At 44.7% G+C, this 24,742-nt stretch overlaps 1 protein-coding gene across 1 annotated transcript in view; it reads right to left on the reverse strand.

Moving 5' to 3' along the window:
- WIPF1 (WAS/WASL interacting protein family member 1) overlaps positions 1–19,010 on the reverse strand; it is a 76,318-nt gene extending 57,308 nt beyond the window's left edge. Inside the window, exon 1 of the mRNA XM_044978564.1 lies at positions 18,808–19,010. The gene's annotated coding sequence lies outside the window, so the exon portion shown is untranslated. The remainder of the gene's footprint in view (positions 1–18,807) is intronic.
- Positions 19,011–24,742: the final 5,732 nt, after the last annotated feature.

Genomic DNA, 24,742 nt, shown 5'->3' on the forward strand with positions numbered 1-24,742 from the left:
CACTGTGAAACAAAGTCATCCCTTCCTCTTTTGAGGGCAGGACATACTTAAGTTTCTCCTGATGTGCACCCATATAACCAATGAAGGGGTGGCATATGCAGTAACAAGACAGTAAATTACAGGAAAGGACAGATTTTACAATTGGTCCTGATAATCCCCTCATTGATACTACAAGATGCAACAGTAACTTACAATTGAAAACGAGACCACCCATATTAGGAGTGAATCGTGGATGTAGCAAAGAGGATGGCAATACACACCACTGAGAACTGTGGTTGCAATGTCATATTATGATACTTTGCCACACCAGCACACTTAACAGGCTGATTGAACCTTTGGGCCAAAGGTCACTGTGCAGCTTATTAGCATGTGTACCAGTACTGTGTACCATCCATTATTAACACAAGCAGATATGCTATTGTAAGATGCTAGTACCCGTGACATTTATACCAGTGTTTGTTGTCCCAGATGGGTTGAGAGTGTAGAATGAAAATCATAGGATGTTTGAGATTTCTGACTTGAAAACAAGTGCACAATAAGTTCATGAAAATACTTGTGGGTATACCGGATAATGCAATATACACAAATGGGGAATACTTAGTCCCAGAGTTTACTTGTGGTAAATACGCCAGATCTAGTGCCTGCCTCAGAGAGCTGGACCATGCATATCTGTTGTGTGGAAATTCACATATACTTAACTAATATGACAGTCTGCATACACACTGATTAATAAAATATTATGAGAAATATTTTCTATTTCTAATGTTCCCATCACAGCCATAACTGGTCCTGAACAAGCAAGACGTACATGAATGCACACTACAGAATGTGGAACTGCTAACAATTAAGTAAAGAACCATATAGAGATACGTGAATGGATATTTCTGAGGAACTTCAAAATATAGTAAGTAGTGTTATATCTTATTTCCACATGCTTCATTTCATCCTCTTGTCTGAAGCAATTTGGGATTGACATCTGAATCACTGACAGAATGTTGTTTAAATGCTTGCAAAGCCATATATATCTTAAAAGCTATTTCATTTTTAAAAGAAAGCATTTTTCCATATAAAAATATTTACAATGACCTGCGATGAGTTTCTTAAAAGGACAACATTTTCATATTAGGGGCTAAATAACCTCCTACTTCCATTCTTAATTAAATAGCAACCGTCACTACTTAACATACTGCTTTACTTTAACACTCAAAGGCCAACATATACACAGATATTTTAAGGACAGGTTCTCTTAATGTTGAATATTAAAAAACAAAACCAATAATCTTCCAATATCACAAGAACTGGGACACTAATAGAGTGGTGTTCAAACTTCAAAGCAGGCGTATGGTAGGTAATATATTCTGAGAGTTATGTTCAGGCATGGAAATTGGGACTACTCAATAGTTTATAATCCCTGCTGTTTCCATTTCCTCTTGTTCATTATCAGCACAGATGGGGGCTGTAGATTAGTAAACAGTGGGAGTCTGGTATTGGGGTGAACTAGAGCATGTGTGATATAGGGCTAGGTGTCCTGTTGGCATCACTGGTTCGTAGTGAGATCTGAATATTTAATGGATGCCCAAGAGGCTCCTTCACAAATATCAAATATAAGCACATTTTCCTTACATGGTAGGATGATGAGCGAACTGAGTCAAAAAGGACTTGAACTGAACCTTTGAGGGCCAAAAATTTTCAGGTCACTTCCTTTAGAAAGAAAAGTTTTCACTCATCTCTGCTGATATCATTTGGAAGAACTGAAACACTACAAAAACAAAACACATGGTTCTCATGCCATTTCTGACTTGTGTGAAACCAGGAGTCTTGCATCAAAACCTAATGTGGAGAGCTCATAAAAGGTTCAGATAAGCAAATTTTAAATGCTTTTCCAATGTAAACTTCAAGCTCTTTAGAGGTTTGCACCTAAAGTTATAACAACTAAGAGGCGTATGCAAAAGGGTGATGACATTTTCTAGTTTCCGCCCACTGTTTTAGCTACAGGATGCTCAGTCATATACCTAAATTTTTGCTTGGTACCATGAAGAGATCGAGAAACTTATAAGCTTTCCCACACACTTTAAGTGAGTAATAGTTGCCAAACTGACAAATAGTGCTCTGGAAATGCTACTTGTTTGGCTCGGAAAAAAAAGGAAATATCATGAATATTAGTAAACTCCTGAAGAAGTTCTGTAAATTTTTTTGGTATTATGATCCAGTAATTGCATTAACTACTGCTGCCAAAAGATCTAGATAGCTGTGGAAATCCTATGTTGGATTAGAGGACTCAGAATTTTAGTCTAATCTCAAGAATCAAACAAAGGACTTCTGTTATGATGAACGGAATTGGTGGCTGTTCATATCCACATAGTATTTGATTTCTAAGTCTGCAGCATTTCTAAATACAGTACTCTCCACTTGAGTAGAGCGTAAGATATGATCCATTTTCTCCCCCGTCCCTCCCCCGAAAAATTGGCCACGTTTACTACAGAGAAATATAGGGCCTCACACTTCTCTCATTTATTCCAATGCAAATCAGGGGTCTAACTACATTGACTTCATTGTAGTTACTAGTATAAAACCCCTGGAAGTGAAATCAGAATTTGTCCCATACTCACCTTCTGGGAAGCATTAGAGTGGAATCCCTCCAACATTTTTCTAGAATATTGGGTTGATAGTGACATGTCTGCTAGCTACTTATCCTTTTGACTACATTGCCTTTAGATTGTGGTGATGGTGGCGGTAAAAGGAAGAAGTTTAGTGCAGCAGCAGCAATTCCTTATTAGCAGCCATTATGAGTTCTAAAGATTGTTCATACCAGAAATGATATGATGTGATCTCAAGAGTTTCTGTAGCTTACATACTTGGATGCAGCATTCCTTACAAAAATCAGAACTCCCATTGACGTGAGATGAGACCCACCATTCAGCTAGAACAGATTAACATAGTTCTCTTTTCCAAATTCTTGAATGACAAAATATTTTATATTCACTTTAGGCCAGTTTTTTACTTTAAAAATATGTATTAACAAAGTTGTATACATTCTCCCCCATACATGCCCTTAGAATTTGTAAGCTACTGTAACTTTCACAGAGGCAGAGCTTTTAAGGGCAGAAGGGATATTACTGATCATCTAGCACAGTGTTTCCCAAGAAAAGGATTGTGACCCACTAGTGGGGCACAGGAAGGTTCTAGGTGGGTCTCAGGCCTGGCGTGAAGGAAGCAGTGGAGAGCAAGCTTACCCCACGGCAGCAGCTTCTCTGCCACTGGGATGGGCCTAGCTGCCCACTATGGGTGTTGCAACCTAGTTCATGGGTCACAGTGCCCCTCAAGAGAAGTGAGGAGGTGGCAACAGTGGTTGAGGAAGAGAAGGACACTGGCCTATGAATTTGCTTCCATCTGAACCCTGCCTGAATTTGGACCCTCTCTCACATGCACAAAAATTCTACATGCACAGTGGGAACAAGAGAGGACATTTACACTGTAGACACACCTACACTAGCATGGCTAAAAACTGTAGTGTAGATGCAGCAGTGCAGGCTTCAACAAAATGTGAGTAGGTACCCAGGGTCCCTGGCATACTTGTACAGCCTGAGCTAAAACCCACACCACCTATCTCTCCTAATATCTGCAGCTGTGTATATGTCTACCTGAGCTGCAAATCACACCTCAGATTGCAGTGTGTATGTCTCAGTGTGACAGTCTGCTAATAAAATAGTGACTTGCACCTCTGAGGAATTATGGATAGCATCCTCTGCTCCTTTCTTAGGTAAAATTGCCAGCAATTTCACACAAATAGGAGCTTTAACTGAGTGAGGAATGCAAGATCACAGTCTGTTTCCACTAGCTTTTAAAAAAATATTCCTATTAATTAGCCTTGGAGACTGATGAACTCCATTTTATTCAGAGAGGGCACATACAGAGGGCAGGCTCAAGGCCTATGCATCACTGAAATCCCACTTCAGCCCTAGGCAGGGAGCACAGGCAGCCTGCATGCAAGTTTCCTCAGATCACCATGCCCAGTGTGCACGTACCCTGTCCTGAAATGGATGCTTGCTTGGGCTGAGGGAGCAGTTTAGGCTTATGCTGATTCAGTCCTTGACCACCTCATGCCTTTCAACATGAAAGCTAGCTAGCTAGCATCTCTTCTGACGCAGACACCTGTCCCACTAGAAATAGATGTGAGACAACTCACTCATTCTCTCACCAAACAGAAGCTGGTCCAACAAGAGATATGAGCTCACCCACTTTGTGTCTCATTTCATGTAGACCATCCAAAAGCCATTATATGGCAATGATGTTCAGTTAGACCAAACCGGCTGAGATTCAAACTGCTAATCTAGATGTGAAAGGCTCATTGCCTATTATCAGTGCCTGGCTCCAAATCCCCCCTTTCAACCAATGTTTAGTGAATTAAACCTGAAAAGTTTTAGGGAACCACCTCTCTACCTTAACAGAAAAGTGTGTGGAATTGTATCCATTATATGAATAGAAGGAAACAGTTCCTTGGAAGGAAACTGTTACCCACAATAGACAGGGGCTGTGGTGGGTTGGATAGACTGGACTCCATACTGAATTTGGCAAGCAGGAGGAGCCCTTGAAAATGCAGCCTAAAAGTGAAAGATAAGGCAGCCATCTGGTGTTCTGGCTTCAAGCAATCTGGCACCAGTGTCAAGTCAGCAGGAGTTCTGTGGAAGAATGAAGCCAAGTGTAAAAGGCAGTAAGCATCTGATTATTCAAAGATGAAAAAATAAACAGTAGAAAGTTAGCTCTTTTATTCCTTAAGAATTTTCTACAGGCAGATGGGACCAGATCAGAACCGCTAATGGCAAGGCATACAGGACAGGATTTACTGTGCTTGCCCCATACATGAAGATGGTCAGGGTAAAGCACAAAGCCTCTTCCCCTTTCATGCTGTGCAGCAGCTGCATACAGTCCCTGTCCCTGCACTACCAGGTTCCCCGAAGTGGGTAGGGCCATGGTCCCCCAATACATCAGTCAGCAGTTGGCCAAGCACACAGGGAGTAATATGCTCTTTCCACTGAAGGAGTGTAGTAGTAGGCAGGTGCCCCAGATCCCCCATGGGAGGATGTGTATGTTGTAGAACAGCCCAAAGGAAAGAGTCTCCAAACCCAAAGCATCTGCAGGGGCAGGGACAGCCTTGCTTGGGCCTACCCTGCTGCCGTTGTCTCCCTGCAGCACCTTTTCCATACTGCCTCTCCATGGGTAGGGGACAGAGTGGAACAGGAGTTAGTGCCACACCTACCAGTGTTCAGTCCAGCCGGTGTTGCCGTAAGTGCATCAGAGGGGATTATGCTGCAGTGAATGGCTTCTCCTTGGCCCTGCCAAGCCAGAGAGCCAACTGGCATTTGGGGGCATCCACAAATTGTATGCGTGTCTGTGTCGTGGTGGTGGTGGTGGAAACACACCAGGGGGGTGTTTCCCCCCCCCATTTTACTTGTATTTGCCTCACGGTGGAGGGTCTGAAATGGATGTAAAACCAATAAGTTAGTGTTTGTGTAGCACTCTGAAGTTGCAAGGTGCTACATTATAGAAGTATAGAGTATCATTACCATAATTTGTGGTCTCTAATGGCCACGCTCTTGACACTGAAGGGAGTTCTTAAACTGAAACAACTTGGTTTTTGGCTAAGAATGGAGTTGTCTTGCACCACTCCTACTGTAAGCAATTCAAATCACTACTGCCTCTCCCCAGAGAAGAATTTGTTATCAAGATATTGTGAATTGGCCTTCAATATTCTAGTCTGGGCTTCACATTGACACGCAACAGCAGCTTTTTACCCTGCAATGCACTTGGTAGAACATCTGCGTTCTCACATTCAATGCAATTTCTCATTTTAGATTAATAAAAAAGGAACTTTTCCAGTCATCTTGTGCTGTTTGTCAGTCATGGAACACTTCACATTCTAGTTCCCCATAACTGTGGGGTAGTTTGTCTTCCTCTTCACTTTAGTCAGAATACACAGGCACTCACATCCAGGACACGCTAACGAAAGAGAGGCAATGTCAAATCTCAGAGGGCCTGATTATGCAGGGTTCTGATTGGGAGTGGTGGGTGGGCTCTACCTATTAACCAGGACACTTCTAGTTATTGCTCTGACCCCATTTTATCTACTTTAGGTGTCTCAGGGGGTACAAAGAAGCATGTGGTCTTATATTCTTTACTTTGAAATGCACCATGGTGGGGAATTTGAAAGAGAGACATTAAAACACTTACACTCCCTGTTTCAATCAACCAATTTACCTCTTTTAGGGGTTCCTCCAAACCCTTCTTGAAACCTCAAAGACCCCCTTCATTTTCTTCCCTTGAGTTACTTCCATCACATCAGTCCCACTTTTAGCAAAGAAGGACTGAATCAGCTCTCTTCAGAGCCCATCCACGCTGCTCCTGGAGACCTGACACATGCTCCCCCAAATGAAAGTGACTCAGAACTTCGCTCTCCACAAGAGGACATGTTGTGATGCCACTAGAATGCCAGCCCAGCCCATCCAAAAGAACTTCTAAAATAAGTTTTGCTATGAAACAAAAATAACTCCTCTATTTTCCACCCAGAGTCACCTGTTTAGAACAAACACAGAGCTCTGATTTGAGAACACAGAAGCAGGGTCCTTGGGAGGGCCATTGCAATGTGATTCGTTGCTTCTTCTTAGAGAAGCAAAATGCTGGGAGTGGTTTGTTTTCTTTTGAAGCTTTATGGTGTTATGTACAATTTCAACGTTTGGCACAGCTGCATGTTTGTTTTAGCAAATATATTAACACTCTGAGGCCAAACAATAAGGGTCTCAGGTATTCTGAGCACAGTACTAGAAGCTAGGAGCTACAGAGTTCTAGACCAGGTTCTGATGGGCACTCTCTCTGAGGCCTTTGAGTGCGTCACCTCACCTCTCTCCCTTGATTTCACTATCTGTAAGATCAGAAGAGGAATACTTTTATACCTACCTCACGAGGGTAGTACTATTTGAATTACCATAGCTCCCAATTAGGATCAGAGCAGGGGCGTGACGACCAGGGGGCCCACTTTTCCCTTGCCTTAAGGGTGTGCAACCGGGGGGGGGAGTGGGGCAGAGAGAAGCGAGCAGGGCCTCGGGGGAACAGGTGGAACAGGGCGGTGACGAGTGCAGGTGGCACCTCGGAGGGAAGGGGCAGAGCGGGGTGCAGGGCCACAGTCCAGGCAGTGGTGGGCCCCCCTGCTTTTAGGGAGCTTCTTGATCAGAGACCTATTGTACAAACACAGCCCCTGTCCCACAGACGTTGTATCTTGTCTTAAATTAGATTGTAACAAGTGAGTGTAAGAAACAGAGAGGGAGCATAACAGCAATAAGAACATGGAGTTATAGACTAGCTATTTGCCTGGATCTATGGTTCCGGGTCATTTAAAATGTTTTGCAATAGGTAGTTGATACCCATGGTTAAGGTTGCCTGACACTTCCCATTGTAAGACCCTGTTTTCAGTTGCTTATACCTTGGCCAAACTATTATTTGGGTTGAAATTTTCCATGCTGGGTGAGTGCCTCAGGACGATATTTTTTACAGAAATAGTTCATCCAAAGTGGTTCAGCCATTTTCTTGACCTAGTTCTGAGAAAAAGACATTGTTTAGCCCATGTTAAAATACTCTTACCCTCATTTCACTGAAAGATTCTAGCACTTCCATGCTTTGGAACAACGGCTTGAAATTTGACAGGGAGAAGCCACCCTAATGTCAGGGATGTGCTTTTGCTATTCCTGTGCAAATCAGCCCAAATTTGGCCAAATTATGCTCAGGAGAGACTTGACAGAGTTTGGTAGCTGAAGATTCAGTCTGCACTGAACATGCTCCAGTCCAGGACTGCAGGGACTGAGGGCTTGGCTACACTGGAGAGTTGCAGTGCTGGTGGAGGCTTTACAGGGCTGTAACTTAGTAACTGTCCACACCTGCAAGGCACATGCAGCGCTGCAACTCCCTGGCTGCAGCACTGGCTGTACACCTGGTCTGCTTGGGGTATAACGAGTGCAGCGCTGGTGCTGCAGCGCTGCTCGTCAAGTGTGGCCACACACCAGCACTGTTATTGGCCTCCAGGGTATTAGAAGATATCCCAGAATGCTTTTAACTAAATTACTCTCTTTGTTTTGTTATGATGCCTCTCTTTGTTTTGTTGTGAACGGGGGGCTCCGGAAGCTGCTTATCTAAAAAACAAACACAGCTCTTGTTTGCTGTGAATGAGGCAGGCAGGGGGATGAATGTCGACAGCTAGTGTTTGCTTGAGGAGAGAAACAGCGGGGGAGGGGTGGAGAAAGGGAGTCCGTTGGAGCAGCTGATTATCTGGTCTGCAGGCTATTTGCAGTTAAGAGTGAATGAGGGGTCTAGGAAATGGTCAAATTTTGCAAGGCAGGGAGCTGACACACAGTGTCGGCTCCAAAAATCCACTCTCTCTCTCTCCCCCGCTCCCTGTCAGACTCCACCCCACCCCCTTCTTTTGAAAAGCACGTTGCTGCCACTTGAACGCTGGGATAGCTGCCCATAATGCACCACTCCCAACAGCGCTGCAAATGCTGCAAATGTGGCCACACTGCAGCGCTGGTAGCTGTGAGTGTGGCCACACACCAGCGCTTTCCCTACACAGCTGTACGAACACAGCTGTAACTCCCAGCGCTGCACATCTGCAAGTGTAGCCATGGCCTGAGAGACACTTTCCATTGCAATTGCCAGGGGTCACTATGGTGCCAGGCACAGGGACTGAGAGCAGGAAGACTGTCTTTCCCATGCCTCAAAGCTCCCCCTGCTGGTGCCCAAGCAGTGTGGAACAGGAGGAGGCAGCTGGAATACAGAAGGGTGAGAAGGTGGACTGGGAGAAAGGGGGACATGGACCGGAGTCGGGGAGGGCTAGGGGGGACAATAGGGTCAGTAACCACTAGATACACTTCCCTCTTGGAAGCATGAATAGAACCCAGGATTCTTGAGTCCCATCATTCATCTGCTGTCAGCAACTATCTGTGAAACCCACTGAGAAAAAAAAGTAGCCTGTATCATCTCCCTCTAGTGGCTACTCACAATGAGGATGATAACCTACTAAATCAATTACTCCATTAACTCAAGTGGCAGAAGTTGGTGGATCTAAAGGTGAAGCATGTGAGAATCAATATGTTCCACACAACCTTTTTCCAGTTGTTTTTTTTTTAAGGCAAACACCGCAGGAAATTAGATCCAAACAACTATATTAGAAGAACATTCAGGTCACAAAGTCAAGCACTCAGAAAAGTAAGGAAATACCAGCATTAATGTTGCTTGTGCAATGTGGTGTCAGGATGCCAAAATGATAGTGATCACAATGCTCAAGTTGGGAGGATTAGTAAATGTTTGTAAAGTGATTTGAAAATTACAAGAGCTAAATATTTAATTGTTGACCTTGTCCATAGAGTCAAATACTGGTCAGTCCAGTAAATTTGGTCAGAAAATACATTTTCACAACAGACTTCTACTAGCTTTTCTAAGCAGTGGGGGGGTTAAGTCTTTTTTAGCAAAAGGAGGAAGAAGAGAGGGTCATTTTCTTTTCCCACCTCTCTCAAGTACACCTCCACCCTGCTATAACGCGACCCGATATAACACGGGTTTGCGTATAGCGCGGTAGCAGCTGGGTTTAGGTGGCGCTTTAAAGGGTCTGGGGCTCTGGTGAGCCCCACTGCCGCAGCCCCAGGGTAGCGGCAAGAGGGCTCCAGCGGTGATTTAAAGGGTCCAGGGCTCCCCGTAGCAGCCGGAGCCCCGGACCCTTTAAAACGCCGCCTGAGCCCCGCTGCCGCAGCCCCGGGGTAGTGGCAGCAGGGCTCCAGTGGTGATTTAAAGAGCTCCGGGCTCCAGCCACTGTGGGGAGCCCGGGCCCTTTAAATCACTGCTGGAGCCCTGCAGCCACTACCCCGATGTAATAGGGTTTCAGCTATAATGCGGTAGGGATTTTTGGCTCCCCACAATTGTATTATAGCGGGGTAGAGGTGTATTAAATAAAGCAGATACCAGATATGAAACCTGCTAGATTTCAGGTTGGGTTACCCACAAAAAGGAAGGATCTTCCGGCATGCATGGGAAGTTCTCATTAGAAGCCACACATTTATGGCTTTGAATGAACTGTTCTCTGCTCTAATGGGAGCTGAAAAAGTATCATCTTGAATTCAGCTGATACCAGGTTATAGATGCCAAGGCCCTGGCTCAGATCTTTAGCTCACACACATTTCACTTGGTACAAGACCAGAAGGAGGCAAAAAGCTGTTATAATTTAAATTCAGCTTCCACGGCTCTAAAAGGCCATTCTAGGAGCTGGGGATTGCCAGGGTCATTTTCTTTTCCCACCTCTCCCAGCCTAGGGTCTATCCCAGCCATGGCCCCTTGCAGCACACCCTTCATCAGTGAATAGAGGGCAGCAGTGTAGGAGCCGCTAGAAAGGCTCTATGCTACCCAGGGGATTCCCCTAGGCAGGGAAAATCTCAGGTGGCTGGATCTGCTGGCTTTATAGGGCTTAACAGGGCTAAAGATTTAGTGATCTGAGTGTGAAGCCAGAGCACAGTTCTAAGCTATTGGGGCAGGACCTCTGGTTTGAAAAGGGACACCCAACTGAAGCCATATTTCTTTGAAAACCTTTCCCCTTCAATTGTTACAATTAACACCTAAGAGGACTGTTACAAAAAACAAAATATTTTTCAGGTTGTTTTGTACATTTGACTGCACTTTGTATGCAGCCATTTCCATGGTCTCCTCTGTCTGTGTGGGGTTAGCCAGCAAAAGGGAAAACCACCCCAAATCTGGAAAATGTGATTGCATGACAAGTCAGCAGGGAGACTGAGAGGATATGATCTACAACTAAATTTTGTCTCTTTAGATTTCAAGTTGACTGTTCCCTTAGGTATCAGTAATTAGTGGCTGATGTTGGTAAACAGAAGTCTCAGACATATTGAACAATATAAACATTGGGACTTTAAGTTAACTTGGATCAGTGAGCCCTGGACGATCTCTCACATGGAGGGATATTTCTCTAGTCAACTATTTCTACTGTACACGTGTCCCATTTGAGGACTCATTTTCTAAAAGACTGAATAGTTCAGCTTGCTCTATCACTGAGTGTGTCTAATTTGTGATACATTTCAGAGCACAAGCCCTTCAGTTTATCACTACCATTGCAGTCTGGTTTATGGGCAAATCAGCTTTATTTATTTGGCAGACTCAGCTGCTACAGAGTAACTCTTGACACACAACTCTGTTTACCATGTAGCACCAGAATACATTGTCTGATCTTTGTAACACTTGTATTGACAATGAAATGACACATTATTATATCTATTTCTGTGACTTAAAGGATTTCACAGCTTTCAGTTCATACTTCTGCCCTCTTAAGATTTTGCTGTCCATTGCAAGTTAGTCACAAAGCCAAGCTCTTATTATGGAGTATAAAATGGACAAATCTGAACGAGGCAAGGTTTTACTGACTTTTTAGCTATGCTTATATAACCTAGTAGAGTTTCACAGATGCTAGCAATTAGCAGATGACCTGCACAAGTTACGTTCTAGGCAAATAATTTTGCCAATAAAACAGGAAAGAAAGTAGAATCCTGCCTCATCACTCACAAAGAGCTACTGAAACAAAAGCAACAGATATAAAAATTAAGTTGAAGCTTCCCTCTCTGATTCACTTTTTCTCTTCTTGATACAATTCAGCATAACATAACCAAGAGCTGAATGGACCCTTGTTCACAGCATTTGGAATTCGAAACAGACACAGTTAACTCTGCAGGCTTAATTCCCAAATGGTTCCCTTGAATATGCTGCTCTGTTTACTTCTAAACAATTTTTACATTAAAAAAAGATTTGAGTTTTTTTAAAATGCAAGTTTTAAACTCTGATTCTGTGGATGACTTTTAAAAACATTAAAAAAAGAGCACAAAAGACAATTAACCAAAATAAGTTCAATAAAGTGGAATGAGAGGCTATCCTCCTCTCCCCCGATAACCCCTGTTGTTCACTGATTTATAATAGATGAGCAGTGGGAGGCGATAGCCTTATGTTGAGAAGCAGTGTAGTTTAGTGAATAATACACTAGCCTGGGAGTCTAGAGATCTAGGTTGCATTCCCAGCTTTGCCACAAAACCTGCTGTGTTGCCTTAGGAAAAATCACCTCACCTCTCTGTGCTTCTGTATCCTCTCCCCCCACCCAAAAAAAATCTCTTTGGAAGTCTTCTCTATTTAGCAGTCTAAACTATTTGGAGGTAGGGATTGTCTTTCTATGAGTCTGTATAATGTCTACCATCAGTCCAGTTCCTAGTGGCCATCTTTCCACATGGCAGCGGGGTCCCTTATTGGCAGTCTCAGCAAACAGAGGCCAAAGACTGAATGGGCACATAAGTTTTACTCCCCTCTCAAGACTAGAAGTGCTCCCCTCCAGGTCAAGGCTGAAGTATATTAGTGGAGAAGTCTGCTCTGCTGCTCCCACCTTGTATCTGTACTGCTGCCAGAGTACTTCGCACTCCAGGGTGATCTCAATCTCACACTTTTAATCACCATGAAGTTCACCACAAATATTTGAAAGGAGAGAGACCCCCAACCCTTCCAGAAAGCATAAGCAAAGTTGCCTGTGCAACAAGACATTTGAAGCCAGAAGAAAAATTTTTAAGAAAGGCACCTATGTCTAGTATGCAACTGGCGATTTATTTAGCCTCTTTTCTTTTCCACTGTACAGAGAATATCCTGTACTTTCTCTATGGCTAGATGTATGTTAAAGTTGGCACTAAATGAAAATAAAAAGATGTAATAAGTGCGTGGGGTGTGGGCAGTCTTCAAAGGATACAAACCCTAAGAGGAGGAGGATCGTGTATACACGCTACGGAAAGATTCAAGAAGGCAAGTATTGTATAAACAGCTTAAATAAACCAAAGGAATCTGTGTTTTTATATCAGAAGGGTAAATTAGCTACAAAATTAGGAGTTTTAAATCCAAATTTTAGTTATCTGTAATTAGAACCAAATGCTGAAATACATCCTAGACAGGAACCATAACTTGACAGTGTTAATAATCCACTTTACAAAACAGGCAGGTCAAGCTATCTGATGTGTTTCCAATTTATCTCCTACTAGGGCTGGGCAAACTTTCCACTCTCAACTTCATTACTCTCTCAGATTTGGTTTAACCTGCTCCCACAGTATCAACCTCCTCTCTTACCAGATACAATCTGTGACACACTCCAAGTCAGTGGCAGGCAGCCTGCAGTGGGAGTTGGATTGGACCCTGAGAGAGCAGCTTTCAAGCCTTTGTGTGTCATTCCGTTATAGCCACAGGCCTTTAGTCTCCTCATCTTGCAAAACCCCCATGTCGAATGCTCTATAGCATCCTTTAAGCTTCAAATCTTAAGACTCAACAGCAGTCATTTTTTATTCTCTTAGCTTTAAATGCTGCTGAGACCATCTCTATTATTTAATTATCCAACTCCTAACACTGGAGTACTGTGGTCCGGACACTGATTTCATTGTATGTTTTCTTGGAAAAAAGTATCTAGATGTATAAAACATGCAAGAATTACTCAGCACTTTCCTAATAATTCCACACACACAAAAATATATTTATTGCTGCTTTCTTGTAATAGCTCTGCAAATTTCACATGCTGCATGCTAGTGGCCAAACTGTATCTCATGTTCAGCCTTTATCTATAGTGTCAGTGTTACAGCTCAGAGCATCAAACTGATATTGTAAGAGGAATGGCGGCTGGAAAAATCCATCAATATTTCATTATTTTTGTTCAACAATATGTGCAGTACAAAGCAGCATTCTAGACAACTTCGTTAATTTAGATTTTTTTATAATGCATTTCCCTGGGCTATTTGGTAACTGGTACAAGTTAGTGACTTGCATGGTTGATTAACTGACAAATGATTCATGATCATTTTTGAAAGAAGAAACATCATATAGAAGACTGTGAACACTTTGCTATGCACTTGATGTAATTCACTGTATATCTTCAAGATTTATTATTTAAAGCCAATTTAGAATTTTCCCTTTAATATTGCCAAGTATAAAAGCTATCCTGCCCAAAATAGGTGACTTGTTTGCAACGTATAACAGCAATGCTTATTTGAAATTTCTCTCAAATGCATGGAGACTTACTGAGCAGTTGTGAACCAAGACACAATCACACTCCCCCTTTACAATACATATTACACCAGATCCAGTGCTTAAAAAATTAAAACTACACCACATGCAGGAATGAAGTCACAAAGTAGAAAGTGTCTAAATTAATCCTGAGGTGTCACATTATCAAGAAGAATAAGAGAAATCAGTGGGGAGAACACCCACTTTTAATCAAAATGGAAGTTTTACACCATTTCACAGCAGCTCATTGTTAGGCTTTGGATACGTGTGTTACCATTTCACAAGCACTTTAGACAGGTTTCCAACCCCCTGCCCTTTTTTTTTTTTTTGCAATATCTTTTCTTTGTTTCCAAACAATAACTCCAAGGTCCAGATATGCAAGTTAGTCACGACTGAAGTGAATTTTTAGTTGCCATGCAATGGCACCACTATGATATATTTGGAGATAGTGTATGCTCCTCTAAGGAAGAGCTCTGTTCCTTGGGGAGATGTCTGGATTATTGTTTCTGGGCTGCTACTATACCACCAGCCAAAAGGTACAGTCTTTTCTGCTTCCAAAAAAGCATGGCAATTTTTTCAAGCGGAGTAACAATGTGGAAGCAGCAAAGAATCCTGTGGCACCTTATAGACTAACAGACGTTTTGTAGCATGAGCTTTCGTGGGTGAATACCCACTTCTTCGGATGCAAGTGGTGGAAATTTCCTGGGGCAGGTATATATATAAGCAAGCAAGAAGCAAGCTAGAGATAACGAGGTTAGATCAATCAGGGTGGATGAGGCCCTGTTCTAGCAGTTGAGGTGTGAAAACCAAGGGAGGAGAAACTGGTTCTGTAATTGGCAAGCCATTCACAGTCTTTGTTTAGTCCTGAGCTGATGGTGTCAAATTTGCAGATGAACTGGAGCTCAGCAGTTTCTCTTTGAAGTCTGGTCCTAAAGTTTTTTTGCTGTAGGATGGCCACCTTAAGATCTGCTATTGTGTGGCCAGGGAGGTTGAAGTGTTCTCCTACAGGTTTTTGTATATTGCCATTCCTAATGTCTGATTTGTGTCCATTTATCCTTTTCCTTAGAGACTGTCCAGTTTGGCCGATGTACATAGCAGAGGGGCATTGTTGGCATATGATGGCATATATTACATTGGTGGAAGTGCAGGTGAATGAACCGGTGATGTTGTGGCTGATCTGGTTTGGTCCTGTGATGGTGTTGCTGGTGTAGATATGTGGGCAGAGTTGGCATCGAGGTTTGTTGCATGGATTGGTTCCTGAGCTAGAGTTACTATGGTGCGGTGTGCAGTTGCTGGTGACAATGTGGTATCTGTAAGAACTTCAGTGAGATATTGGCAAGGGACAATAAAGGAGGGATGTTGCAGTCTTAGTGTCTCCTTCACAAAGAGGCTAGGATAGCACCCACCTGTCATTGGCCCCTCTAGTATCTTACATCTGGGGTCTTATTCTTGTCTTACGTGAGGCTGTGGGGAAGGGAAGAGCACACATCTGCAACAGGTAAAGGCTTGCTTCCAATACAGTTCAGATTTTCTTTGGGTCTCCACTAAGCACAGAAGCAATTGTGTAAGTAAGAGGGCTAGAGTCCAGATGCAGTTATGGGACCATGGTGTGCGTACTTCGGGGGTGAAAAGGGGAGAATAGTCCCTTGGAGTTTTATTCCTATAGGAGACATAAGGAGATCTGCTGCCATTCAATGAGTTGTGTGTTACTGTAGAAAGTTACAAGTTACATTTCAGAAGAGGACACTGAAGTTGTTAGAGAAAAGTTATCTTGTTGCACTCCAATATAAGTGCTTGTAATTCCCATTTCAAGGCAGATGGGATGGTAAACATTGAACAAAAATGTTAAGCTGTATCCAGAGCATTAGGAAAAGATTTGCAAAACACACACACAAACAACAAAAATCTGCAGAACGGTTGCTTCTTGCCACCTTTAGTTTCAAGTTAGCTATACAGAGTGTGTGCATCTGAAAAGGAATAACTGAGGTATGACAATTTATTATGGTAGTGGCTAGTTGCCAACTGAATCCAAGAGTGAGGCCCTCCTCTGCTAGACATTGTATGAAACATAGAATAGAGACCGCAGTCCCTGCCCCAGAGAGCTTCCATTCTGAAAAGAAGACAGCCAAATGGGTTTCTTTAACGTGTGTCACATAATATTCCTAGTACATCTGTTTTCACTGATTGTGGAAGAGAGATTGGACAACATAGTGATTTAAGTGGTAACTCAAGGGCCTATGCAAGTGACAGACACACATTAAGGGCCAACATCCCAATCAACTCCATGGGAAGAAGATAACATGGAGCAGAAAAGCAGCAGAAGAGAGCAGTGGGGAATAGACAAAAGCCTGGTTTACATCTAAAATGTAGCCTGATCTGTCCACATGCTGAGGGGTGTGAAAAATTCACACCCCTGAGAGATGTAGTTAAGCTAACCTAAGTCCCAGTATAGGCACTTCTAGGTCGACGGAATAATTCTCCTGTCAACCCAGCTACTGCCTCTCCAGGGGGTGGATTTACTACACGACAGACCAACCCCTTCCCTTGCAAGTGTCTACACTACAGGACTATAGCAGCATAGCTGCAACGGTGCTACTGTAGCGCTTGTAGTGTAGATATACCTAAAGTACTGGCAGGATAAAAAACAGCAGCTGAAGACAGAAAGAATGGAAGAATAACCACCACAGAGACTGTCAAAAATAGCCAACCATCCTATAAGGGTACTATGCTACCATCCTACCATGCTTCTGCTGGAGTGTTTTCTGTAAAAAAAAGGTTATTTTTCCTATGTAGCTTTCCTCTGACCCTCTCAGTCTTTCTGTTCTTGTTCTCTTCTCATGTGTTCCCACTGGCCAGACAGGTGGGAGTACATAAGAACAGCCATGTTTCTCCCACTTTTCATACTCCTTCCCTATGTGTGTTAAGAGCACAGAGAATCCGCTTGTGTTTTTTCTACTATAAGCCATGGTATATGCTATGCTTAACAAGGCTGTGGGCTGGGGCAGACCTGCAGGCTGTCGTTTGCCTCAGCTCAGCGATAACCTTCCATTTTTAGAGAAGATGAATCAAAAAAACCTATCTAGGCAACACCTGAAAGGAGTCTGATGGTCACCTTGGCTCCCTGGTGAATGTATTATCTCCAAAACCTTCAGACTCTGCCGAGGAGAGGTATGGAAAGGAAGTGGAGGGCAGGAGGGAGGCACGTTGGCAGAGCATCATGGGAGAATCTTGCACATCACTTCTGTATGTCTGGCTCTAGCCAGGTGTATTTCCCCTTGTCAAGCAACGTTTAAAAATAAAAAAGTGATAACAAGAAGTTCCATGTTTTGGAATTCTGCACAAGTGTGTCTCACCTAAAGTCACAGGGCCAAATTCTGCTCCAATCTTGGCTCAATTGGTTGTACACAAATGGGTTGCAGAAACAAAAGACAAAAAACACTTCAGATTCTGAAGTGAATGTAGACGGATTTAGTGATTTCTGCTTGAGTCTACAAAAACAAATAAATAAAGCAAGCAAGCCTGAAACAATAGCTCTGAGAGATGTGAACTGCTCCATTCATCTCCATGGGGTGTTAACTCTGAAGCCTAATTACACAATTTAAAATATCAGCCTATACCATTTAACTGCTGATCAAAGCATTTCATAAAATGGGCATCCCTCTTTTTTCTTACAATCTGCGAAATCTACAGAGGCAGCATCTTAGTTTGGTGTCACAAGTGGAAGGAGCTTAATTTGTCCTGGCCTGACCCCATTCCTCCAGTCTGATCTGGCTGCATGGGATTTCCAGGGGCAGAAACAGGCATTCTGATGTTAGCTGGGACACATCTGCTCAGGGTAGGGCAGAATTATGGCGTTTAAGGAAGGGCAGCATTTGGCCCCACATCTTACTAATGGAATGGACAATCCAACCACCATTCTCCATCCAGCCGCCCCTCCAAAAACTACCCCAACGACAGAAGTCCAGAAGGCAGAGCACAAGGAAAGGAAAATCAGAAAAGGGGGGTAACGAGAGGGCGCACAGTCTATGGAGACGGCTGGGAAGAGCGGGAGCCGCTTCAGAAGGCAGGGAGCTTATCCAAGGGTTAGACAGACAGGTCTGGAAAACAGAAAGAGGCAAGAATTCAGCTTCAGTGTCACGGCACAAACACAGGCGCGGTGCCTCTCGCTCGCTCGCTCCCTTCCTTCCTTCACGAGGAAGTCCCCGACTCGCAGCCTGGCCAGGCCAGCCCAGCCCGGCCCGCTGCTCCGCCAGACACGGCTCGGCGGCGTGGTGCGGTGACAGGCAGGCGGGGACCTTTCCCCCACTCGCAAACTTTGGACGAGCTGCGCAGGCTGCCCGCCCTGGCCGGCCCGGGAGCGAGGGGCGCTCCGGGTCCCCGGGGCGGGGCGGGGCGGGGAGGCAGCTCCCGGCCCGGGGAAGGGAGCCGGGGCAAGCGGCGCGAGGCTCTGCCCACCACGCCCGCGCTGGGGGCGGCGGGGGATTGATTGACAGCGCTTAGCGCGGCTCTGAGCACCCCCACGCCGCGGACCCCGCTCCCCAGGGCCGCCTCACACAAACCCCAGCGCCCTCCGCCGCTGCCATGCACCTACCGCCCCGCGCTGCCAGCCCCACCCCGTGACAACACTCCCCGTCCCCCTCCCCCACCCGCACCAGCTGGGGTCAGCCCCAGGAGCGGGGACCCCCTCCCCCTTACCGCTCTCCGCCTGGGTCCCTCGGGGCTCCCTACGCCGCGGGCGAGGGAGGCAGCGCTCGCCTCTCAGCCCGCCGCTGGAGCGACCGCAGCATTTTGGGATGGGAAACTATTTCTAGAGCCCGGGAGCGGCTGAGCAGCGGCAGGAAAAGCTCCCGGAGCAGCCAGAGCAGAACCTGCCCAATGAGCCCTCTTTGCTTCTGCACATGTCCCGACTCCGGAGCTGGTCCGAATGAGCATGTGCGACGTGTCTGCACATGCCCATTAGGCAAGTGACGCTCCAGCGGGGCCGATGCCCATCTCCTGCCCTTGGCACCGAGCGGCTCCTTGCAAGCGCCGTTGCCCGGGAAGCCCAGCCCCGCTGGTGCAAGGGCAGGAGCTGGGGACCAGATCTAAGGGAGCGAGCAGTAGCGTTCGAGCCTCAGCTCCGCTGAAGAAATGTTATTGTCTTAACACAGCTGCCCCTTCTCTTTCTAAAAAGGGAGAGTTCTATGTTTTGCATTTTAAACAGCGTGAGCTGTATGTCCTTCCCTCCAGCCTTTAGTATCGTCAGCAAGGGACGCTAGTTTTCTGTGATTAAAAACAAACTTCTCCTACAAAAACCCCATCAAAACCCACATTTCCCCACAACTAAAATGAAATGCTGAACTTCAGTTTGCCTTCCCACACTTTCTAGAGGTTTCAGTTAAACACACAATGCTTTATTGCTATTTATTTTTTACAAAACTGGCAGCCTAGAGGGGCTGGTAGTTACCCAATCTCTCTCCTCTGGGCTCTAACAGGCTGGTGGTGTCCAGGAGCTGACACCCAGTTAAACGCAAGCAACTCTCTCTCACTGGAGGCAGGGGCTATCCCCAGGTGACTCTCAGCCCCCGGGCCACCCATGCACCGTCACAAGATATCCCCCATTGATAATAAATAGATGCAGTTCACTCTTCCTGCCCGTCACTCTTAATCTGCTTGCAGATAAGTGGCTGGTCTCATTCCAAAGACTGTCTACAAACTGGACAAAGAAGAAATTAGATGAAAGAGGGTGCCCTTGCTATAGACCAAGGGAAAAAGCGGGTAGTTAATTTTTTTGGAAGAGTATCCATCTTCAATCGATACATTCTACCTTTCTGGGAAGAAGGGTAAACATCCTCTCCATAAAAAGACAAAAAGGGGGGAATGTAGTATCAAGGGAGCCTAAGACATGGGTGGTTAGCTTGAGATGTGCCGTGCTAGCTGTCTGCACAGGGCTGGGGCATCTCTCTCTCTCTCTCTCTCGAGTTCTCTGATAGAGCCTGTATGAGCTTAGGTGGTCGGGCACCTGCTGAAGGCTGTACTGCACCTGCAGCTCTTGTGCCCTGCAATGGATCAGGGACAGAAGTTTGAAGGAAAGGCATTACATGCACAGCATATATCTCAGAGTGTGCACTCATATATTCCAGGGATGCAAACAGGAGAGTAGGCATTTTCTAAATGATCTTGTTAAATAAAGGTGCCACAGAGATGCCAATATAAAAGTGAACTTTCTTCCTGACCCCCATCACATGATCCGGCCAGTGTTCAAAAGTGATTACTCTTGTCCTATGACAGGGGTCAGCATCCACAAACTCCAGGGGTTATATTAAAATTCCATAGAATTTACAGCCACACATTGTATATAAGGCATTTTCTGAAGCATATAAAAATCTGCAGCCATATATTTAATTATCAGAAGTTAAGAGGGATAGCAGGCCCATTTTGAGGCAACCTACATAATCTTATATCCTCTTTATTTATAAAGTGTCCTTTCATGGGTAAATAGGAGATTTGGGTAGCGATAGGGGGAGAAAAGTTTGGGAAAAGCTGGTATATCTTAGAAGTAATTAGAGAGTGGGCGGGCAGATAAAAAAAATGAAAAAGCTTATCAGGTGAAGAGTAGCATTCAGCACACTTTCCCAGCAACACTCATGACTCCACCCCCAGTGACACCATGCATGGGAGTCAAATAGAGCATGAGAATCAAGAGGAGAAAGCCAGCTATAACCAGGTCACAAGAACAATCCAACAAGCCAGGGGCTTTTTCACCTGCACATCTACTAATGTGATATATGCCATCATGTGCCAGCAATGCCCCCTCTGCCATGTACATTGGCCAAACCGGACAGTCTCTATGCAAAAGAATAAATGGACACAAATCTGACATCAGGAATCATAAAACTCAAAAACCAGTAGGAGAACACTTCAACCTCTCTGGCCACTCAGTAAACAGACCTGAAGGTGGCAATTTTGCAACAGAAAAACTTCAAAAACAGACTCCAAGGAGAAACTACTGAGCTCGAATTGATTTGCAAATTAGATACCATTAACTCTGGCTTGAATAGAGATTGGGACTGGCTGAGTCATTACACTACTTGAAGCTATTTCCTTATGATAACTATCCTTACACCTCTTGTCAACTGTCTGTAATTGACCATCTTGATTATCACTACTAAAGTTTTTTTTCCTGCTGATAACAGGTCATCTTAATTAATTAGCCTCTTAGAGCTGGTATGGCATCTTCTCTGTGTGCATATATATATAGAATGGAACATATAAGAAGAGTGCACATATATATATATATATATATATATATATACACACACACACACACACATGCACACACTCACTCTTCTTATATGTTCCGTTCTGTGCATCCAATGAAGTGGGCTGTAGCCCACGAAAGCTTATGCTCAAATAAATTTGTTAGTCTCTAAGGTGCCACAAGTACTTCCAACTTATTTCCTGCCATCATAAATGCATAGGAATTGCCAGACTGGATCAGACCAGTTGTCTCCAGGAGTGGCCCGCACCAGATACTTCAGAGGCAGGTACAAAAATCTTCCCAGTAAGTGGTTACAGGGTAGCCTGCTCCCAGAGAAAGTTTATTCCTAACCCCGAATTGTTAGAGGAGGGTTATAGCCTGAAGCATGAGGGCTTATATCCCTTCCAAACCTCTGCTATTTTTTAGATTCCCCCCCTCAAACTCAGGAAGTACTTCTTATCCAAACAAACGGATGATCATTTGTGAATCCTGACGGGTTCTTGGCCTCAATGCTACTATGTGGCAATTAGTTCCACTGGCTAAGTGAAAGTGCTACATACTATCTCAGCCAGTTTAGCATTGCAGGTAGAATAATGGCATATCTGGATCAGGGTTGAAAGACAGTTCTGTCTGGAGGGCTGGAACTGTCTTTCAACCCCAGTCCAGATATTCTTTGTGTCCACATTGCTCCTGAAACAGGTATTTTCCTTGCCTGCCTCTGATAGCTTTGAGACCAGGCAGCAGGGGGAGAGTAGTGCAGCTCTAGAGACATGATGCTGCAGGCAGAGAGGCAGGCAGCAGAAAACAAACATAATTAAACAGTGGGAAGGAGATATGTGGGGAGGTCAATTACCCCTCTCCACATGAGGCCTCTGAGCAGGATTTGTTGTCTTACCTCAATTAACTTGTTCATATAGAAATTGCTTTGACAGGCAAGCTACAGATTCTTCTTCCTTTAACCTTGGCTTCACCCAGTTTTCTACAAAGAAAACTTCTGTTAATGCCCCATAGCCCAGTGCTGAGCACCTGAATGAAATAGTGCTCTAAATACAAGTGCTGGTGACATAGTAGCTTAGCAGGGGATATCCTGGGCATTGCTTTTTATCTGCTGTGGGTAGAAGGATGGAAGGGACTCTCCATTGTGCACTACTGACCATCAGAGCCCAATACAGAGCTGGCTGTATTTCAAAGAAGTCTTATTGAGGGCTCAGGAACAAACCATACTGATATGCAGAAAGAATAGCAAATATGGCAGGCGACCAGCATGATTTAACAGTGAAATCTTCAGCGAGCTTAAACAGTCAACAGTCACAGTCTGCAGAAAAGAAGACTGTGTGTGGTGGGGGAGTTGATAGCAGCCTTCAACTACCTGAAGGGGAGTTCCAAAGAGGATGGAGCTCGGCTGTTCTCAGTGGTGGCAGATGACAGAACAAGGAGTAATGGTCTCAAGTTGCAGTGGGGGAGGTCTAGGTTGGATATTAGGAAAAACTATTTCGCTAGGATGGTGGTGAAGCACTGGAATGGGTTACCTAGGGAGGTGGTGGAATCTCCATCCTTAGTGGTTTTTAAGGCCTGGCTTGACAAAGCTCTGGCTGGGATGTTTTAGTTGGGGATTGGTCCTCCTTTGAGCCAGGAGTTGGACTAGATGACCTCCTGAGGTCTCTTCAAACCCTAATCTTCTATGATTCTATGATTGTTCCCACACACCTTTGCTCCTAGAATGATTTCCCATTTATGCACATTCCATGTATAACAAGCCATATCCCTTCCTTGCTTCTAACTGACCTGTCTCATTTGCTCCCTGTACAAACCCTGACCATCTCAGCAACTGCAAATGATATTATGTGAGGCTGTCACAGGTCCACTCACCGCTAGTGACACCTCCTCCCAGCCGGTCTGCAGGTTAGCTCCTTCCAGGTGCTATGCCCTTCTCTGGCAGTCTCTCTACCCATCATCCTCTCTCATCCTGCAGCCCCTCTTTCTCCAAGAGCTAAAGCTTCCTCTTCATGACTTAGCCCTCTGGCCAGGTCCTCTCCTTTCAGGCTATCAAAGTCTTTCAGGGCAAACTGTCCCAGGCAGTCTGCTCTCCACTGCCTGGTCTGTGCTGCTTCCCCAGTGGCTGTTTGGGGAACTGCCCTTTCCCCGCCCTGGGTTTGTCAGCCCAAATTCTCTCCTCCCAAGAAGTAATTGTAGATGTAGACGAATTCCCTGTGGTCCCCTTTCTACTCTCAGCTCCTGGGCTTCATACAGGCCACTCCTGTTCCTGACCAGCTGAGCCTCCTCTCTAATTAATCCCTACTCCCTGGATCCTCCTCCAGGTGCAGCCTGGGCAGTTAACTGTCCCCTCTAGCCACCTGAACCCCTTTAGGCCTTGTGTGGAGTGGACACCTCATCACAAAGGCATAGCCATGGCTTCTGCCAAAAGACATACAGGGAAATCAGAAATCTGAATACATTCTAGATTCCTCAGGGCTATGTATGCCCAAAAGTTCACAGCACTATGAGGCCAAAGATTGTGTATTCTGTTTGCTGAACAAACCAGTTATGTCTTACTCTCATGCTTTCACCAAGAGATTAGTAATTACCCCAAGACAGCACTGAAGGCTGCACTATCATGTGGCTGGGGTTTGTGTGAAGCGGCCCTGGGGAGCAGGGTCCGGGGCTTGGTGGTGCTCAGAGCCGCGCTAAGCGCTATCAATCAATCCCCCACCGCCCCCAGCGTGCTGCATTCCTATCAAACCAAAGCAGTATCACCTCACTGAGTAGCATGCTATCACTATATAATGTTGCAAAGCCCTCAAACATGTTTATAAGCCATTTCTATGCTATTGTATCATTACACACATAGTGCCCTGCAACGTTTAAACAAAGAAAAGACTATTTTCCCCATTTATAGTTGGATTTGTTCACACATGAAGAATATTATCCATATTACAAAGCTCACAAGTACAAAAAGCAGATATGTGTTTACAGGCATTCTGGGTTCACAGACACAAGGATCTCTAAAGAGGGTCACAAATCCACATGAAGCTCCTGAGCACCAGATTTTGCATTTGGGTCACTGAGTTAGCTAAAAGCAGTTTAAAACTGATGTAGGTTAATTGTTCCCTATGGACTGTCCATGGGAGGAAACTCATGAGATGTTTATTCCACAATGTGTATGGAGTAAATTACATCAAGATACTTTTTTTCAGATCAACTCATTTGAGACTCTGGTGAAAATCTTGTTCCCAGCACCCAGCCTGAGCACTTGAGCTGGAGGAAATGTGAATCTCCACAGGGAGAGGGAATGGGGAAGAATTCTCCCTCTTATGCAGCTCTGCAGCCACTATCCCAGTTTCACAAGGCTTGAGTAGTCAACATAGACATCCCTTGTGCACTTCCCTGCAT

The sequence above is a fragment of the Mauremys mutica genome, chromosome 10, assembly GCF_020497125.1.
Source record: "Mauremys mutica isolate MM-2020 ecotype Southern chromosome 10, ASM2049712v1, whole genome shotgun sequence".
Lineage (NCBI taxonomy): Eukaryota > Metazoa > Chordata > Testudines > Geoemydidae > Mauremys > Mauremys mutica.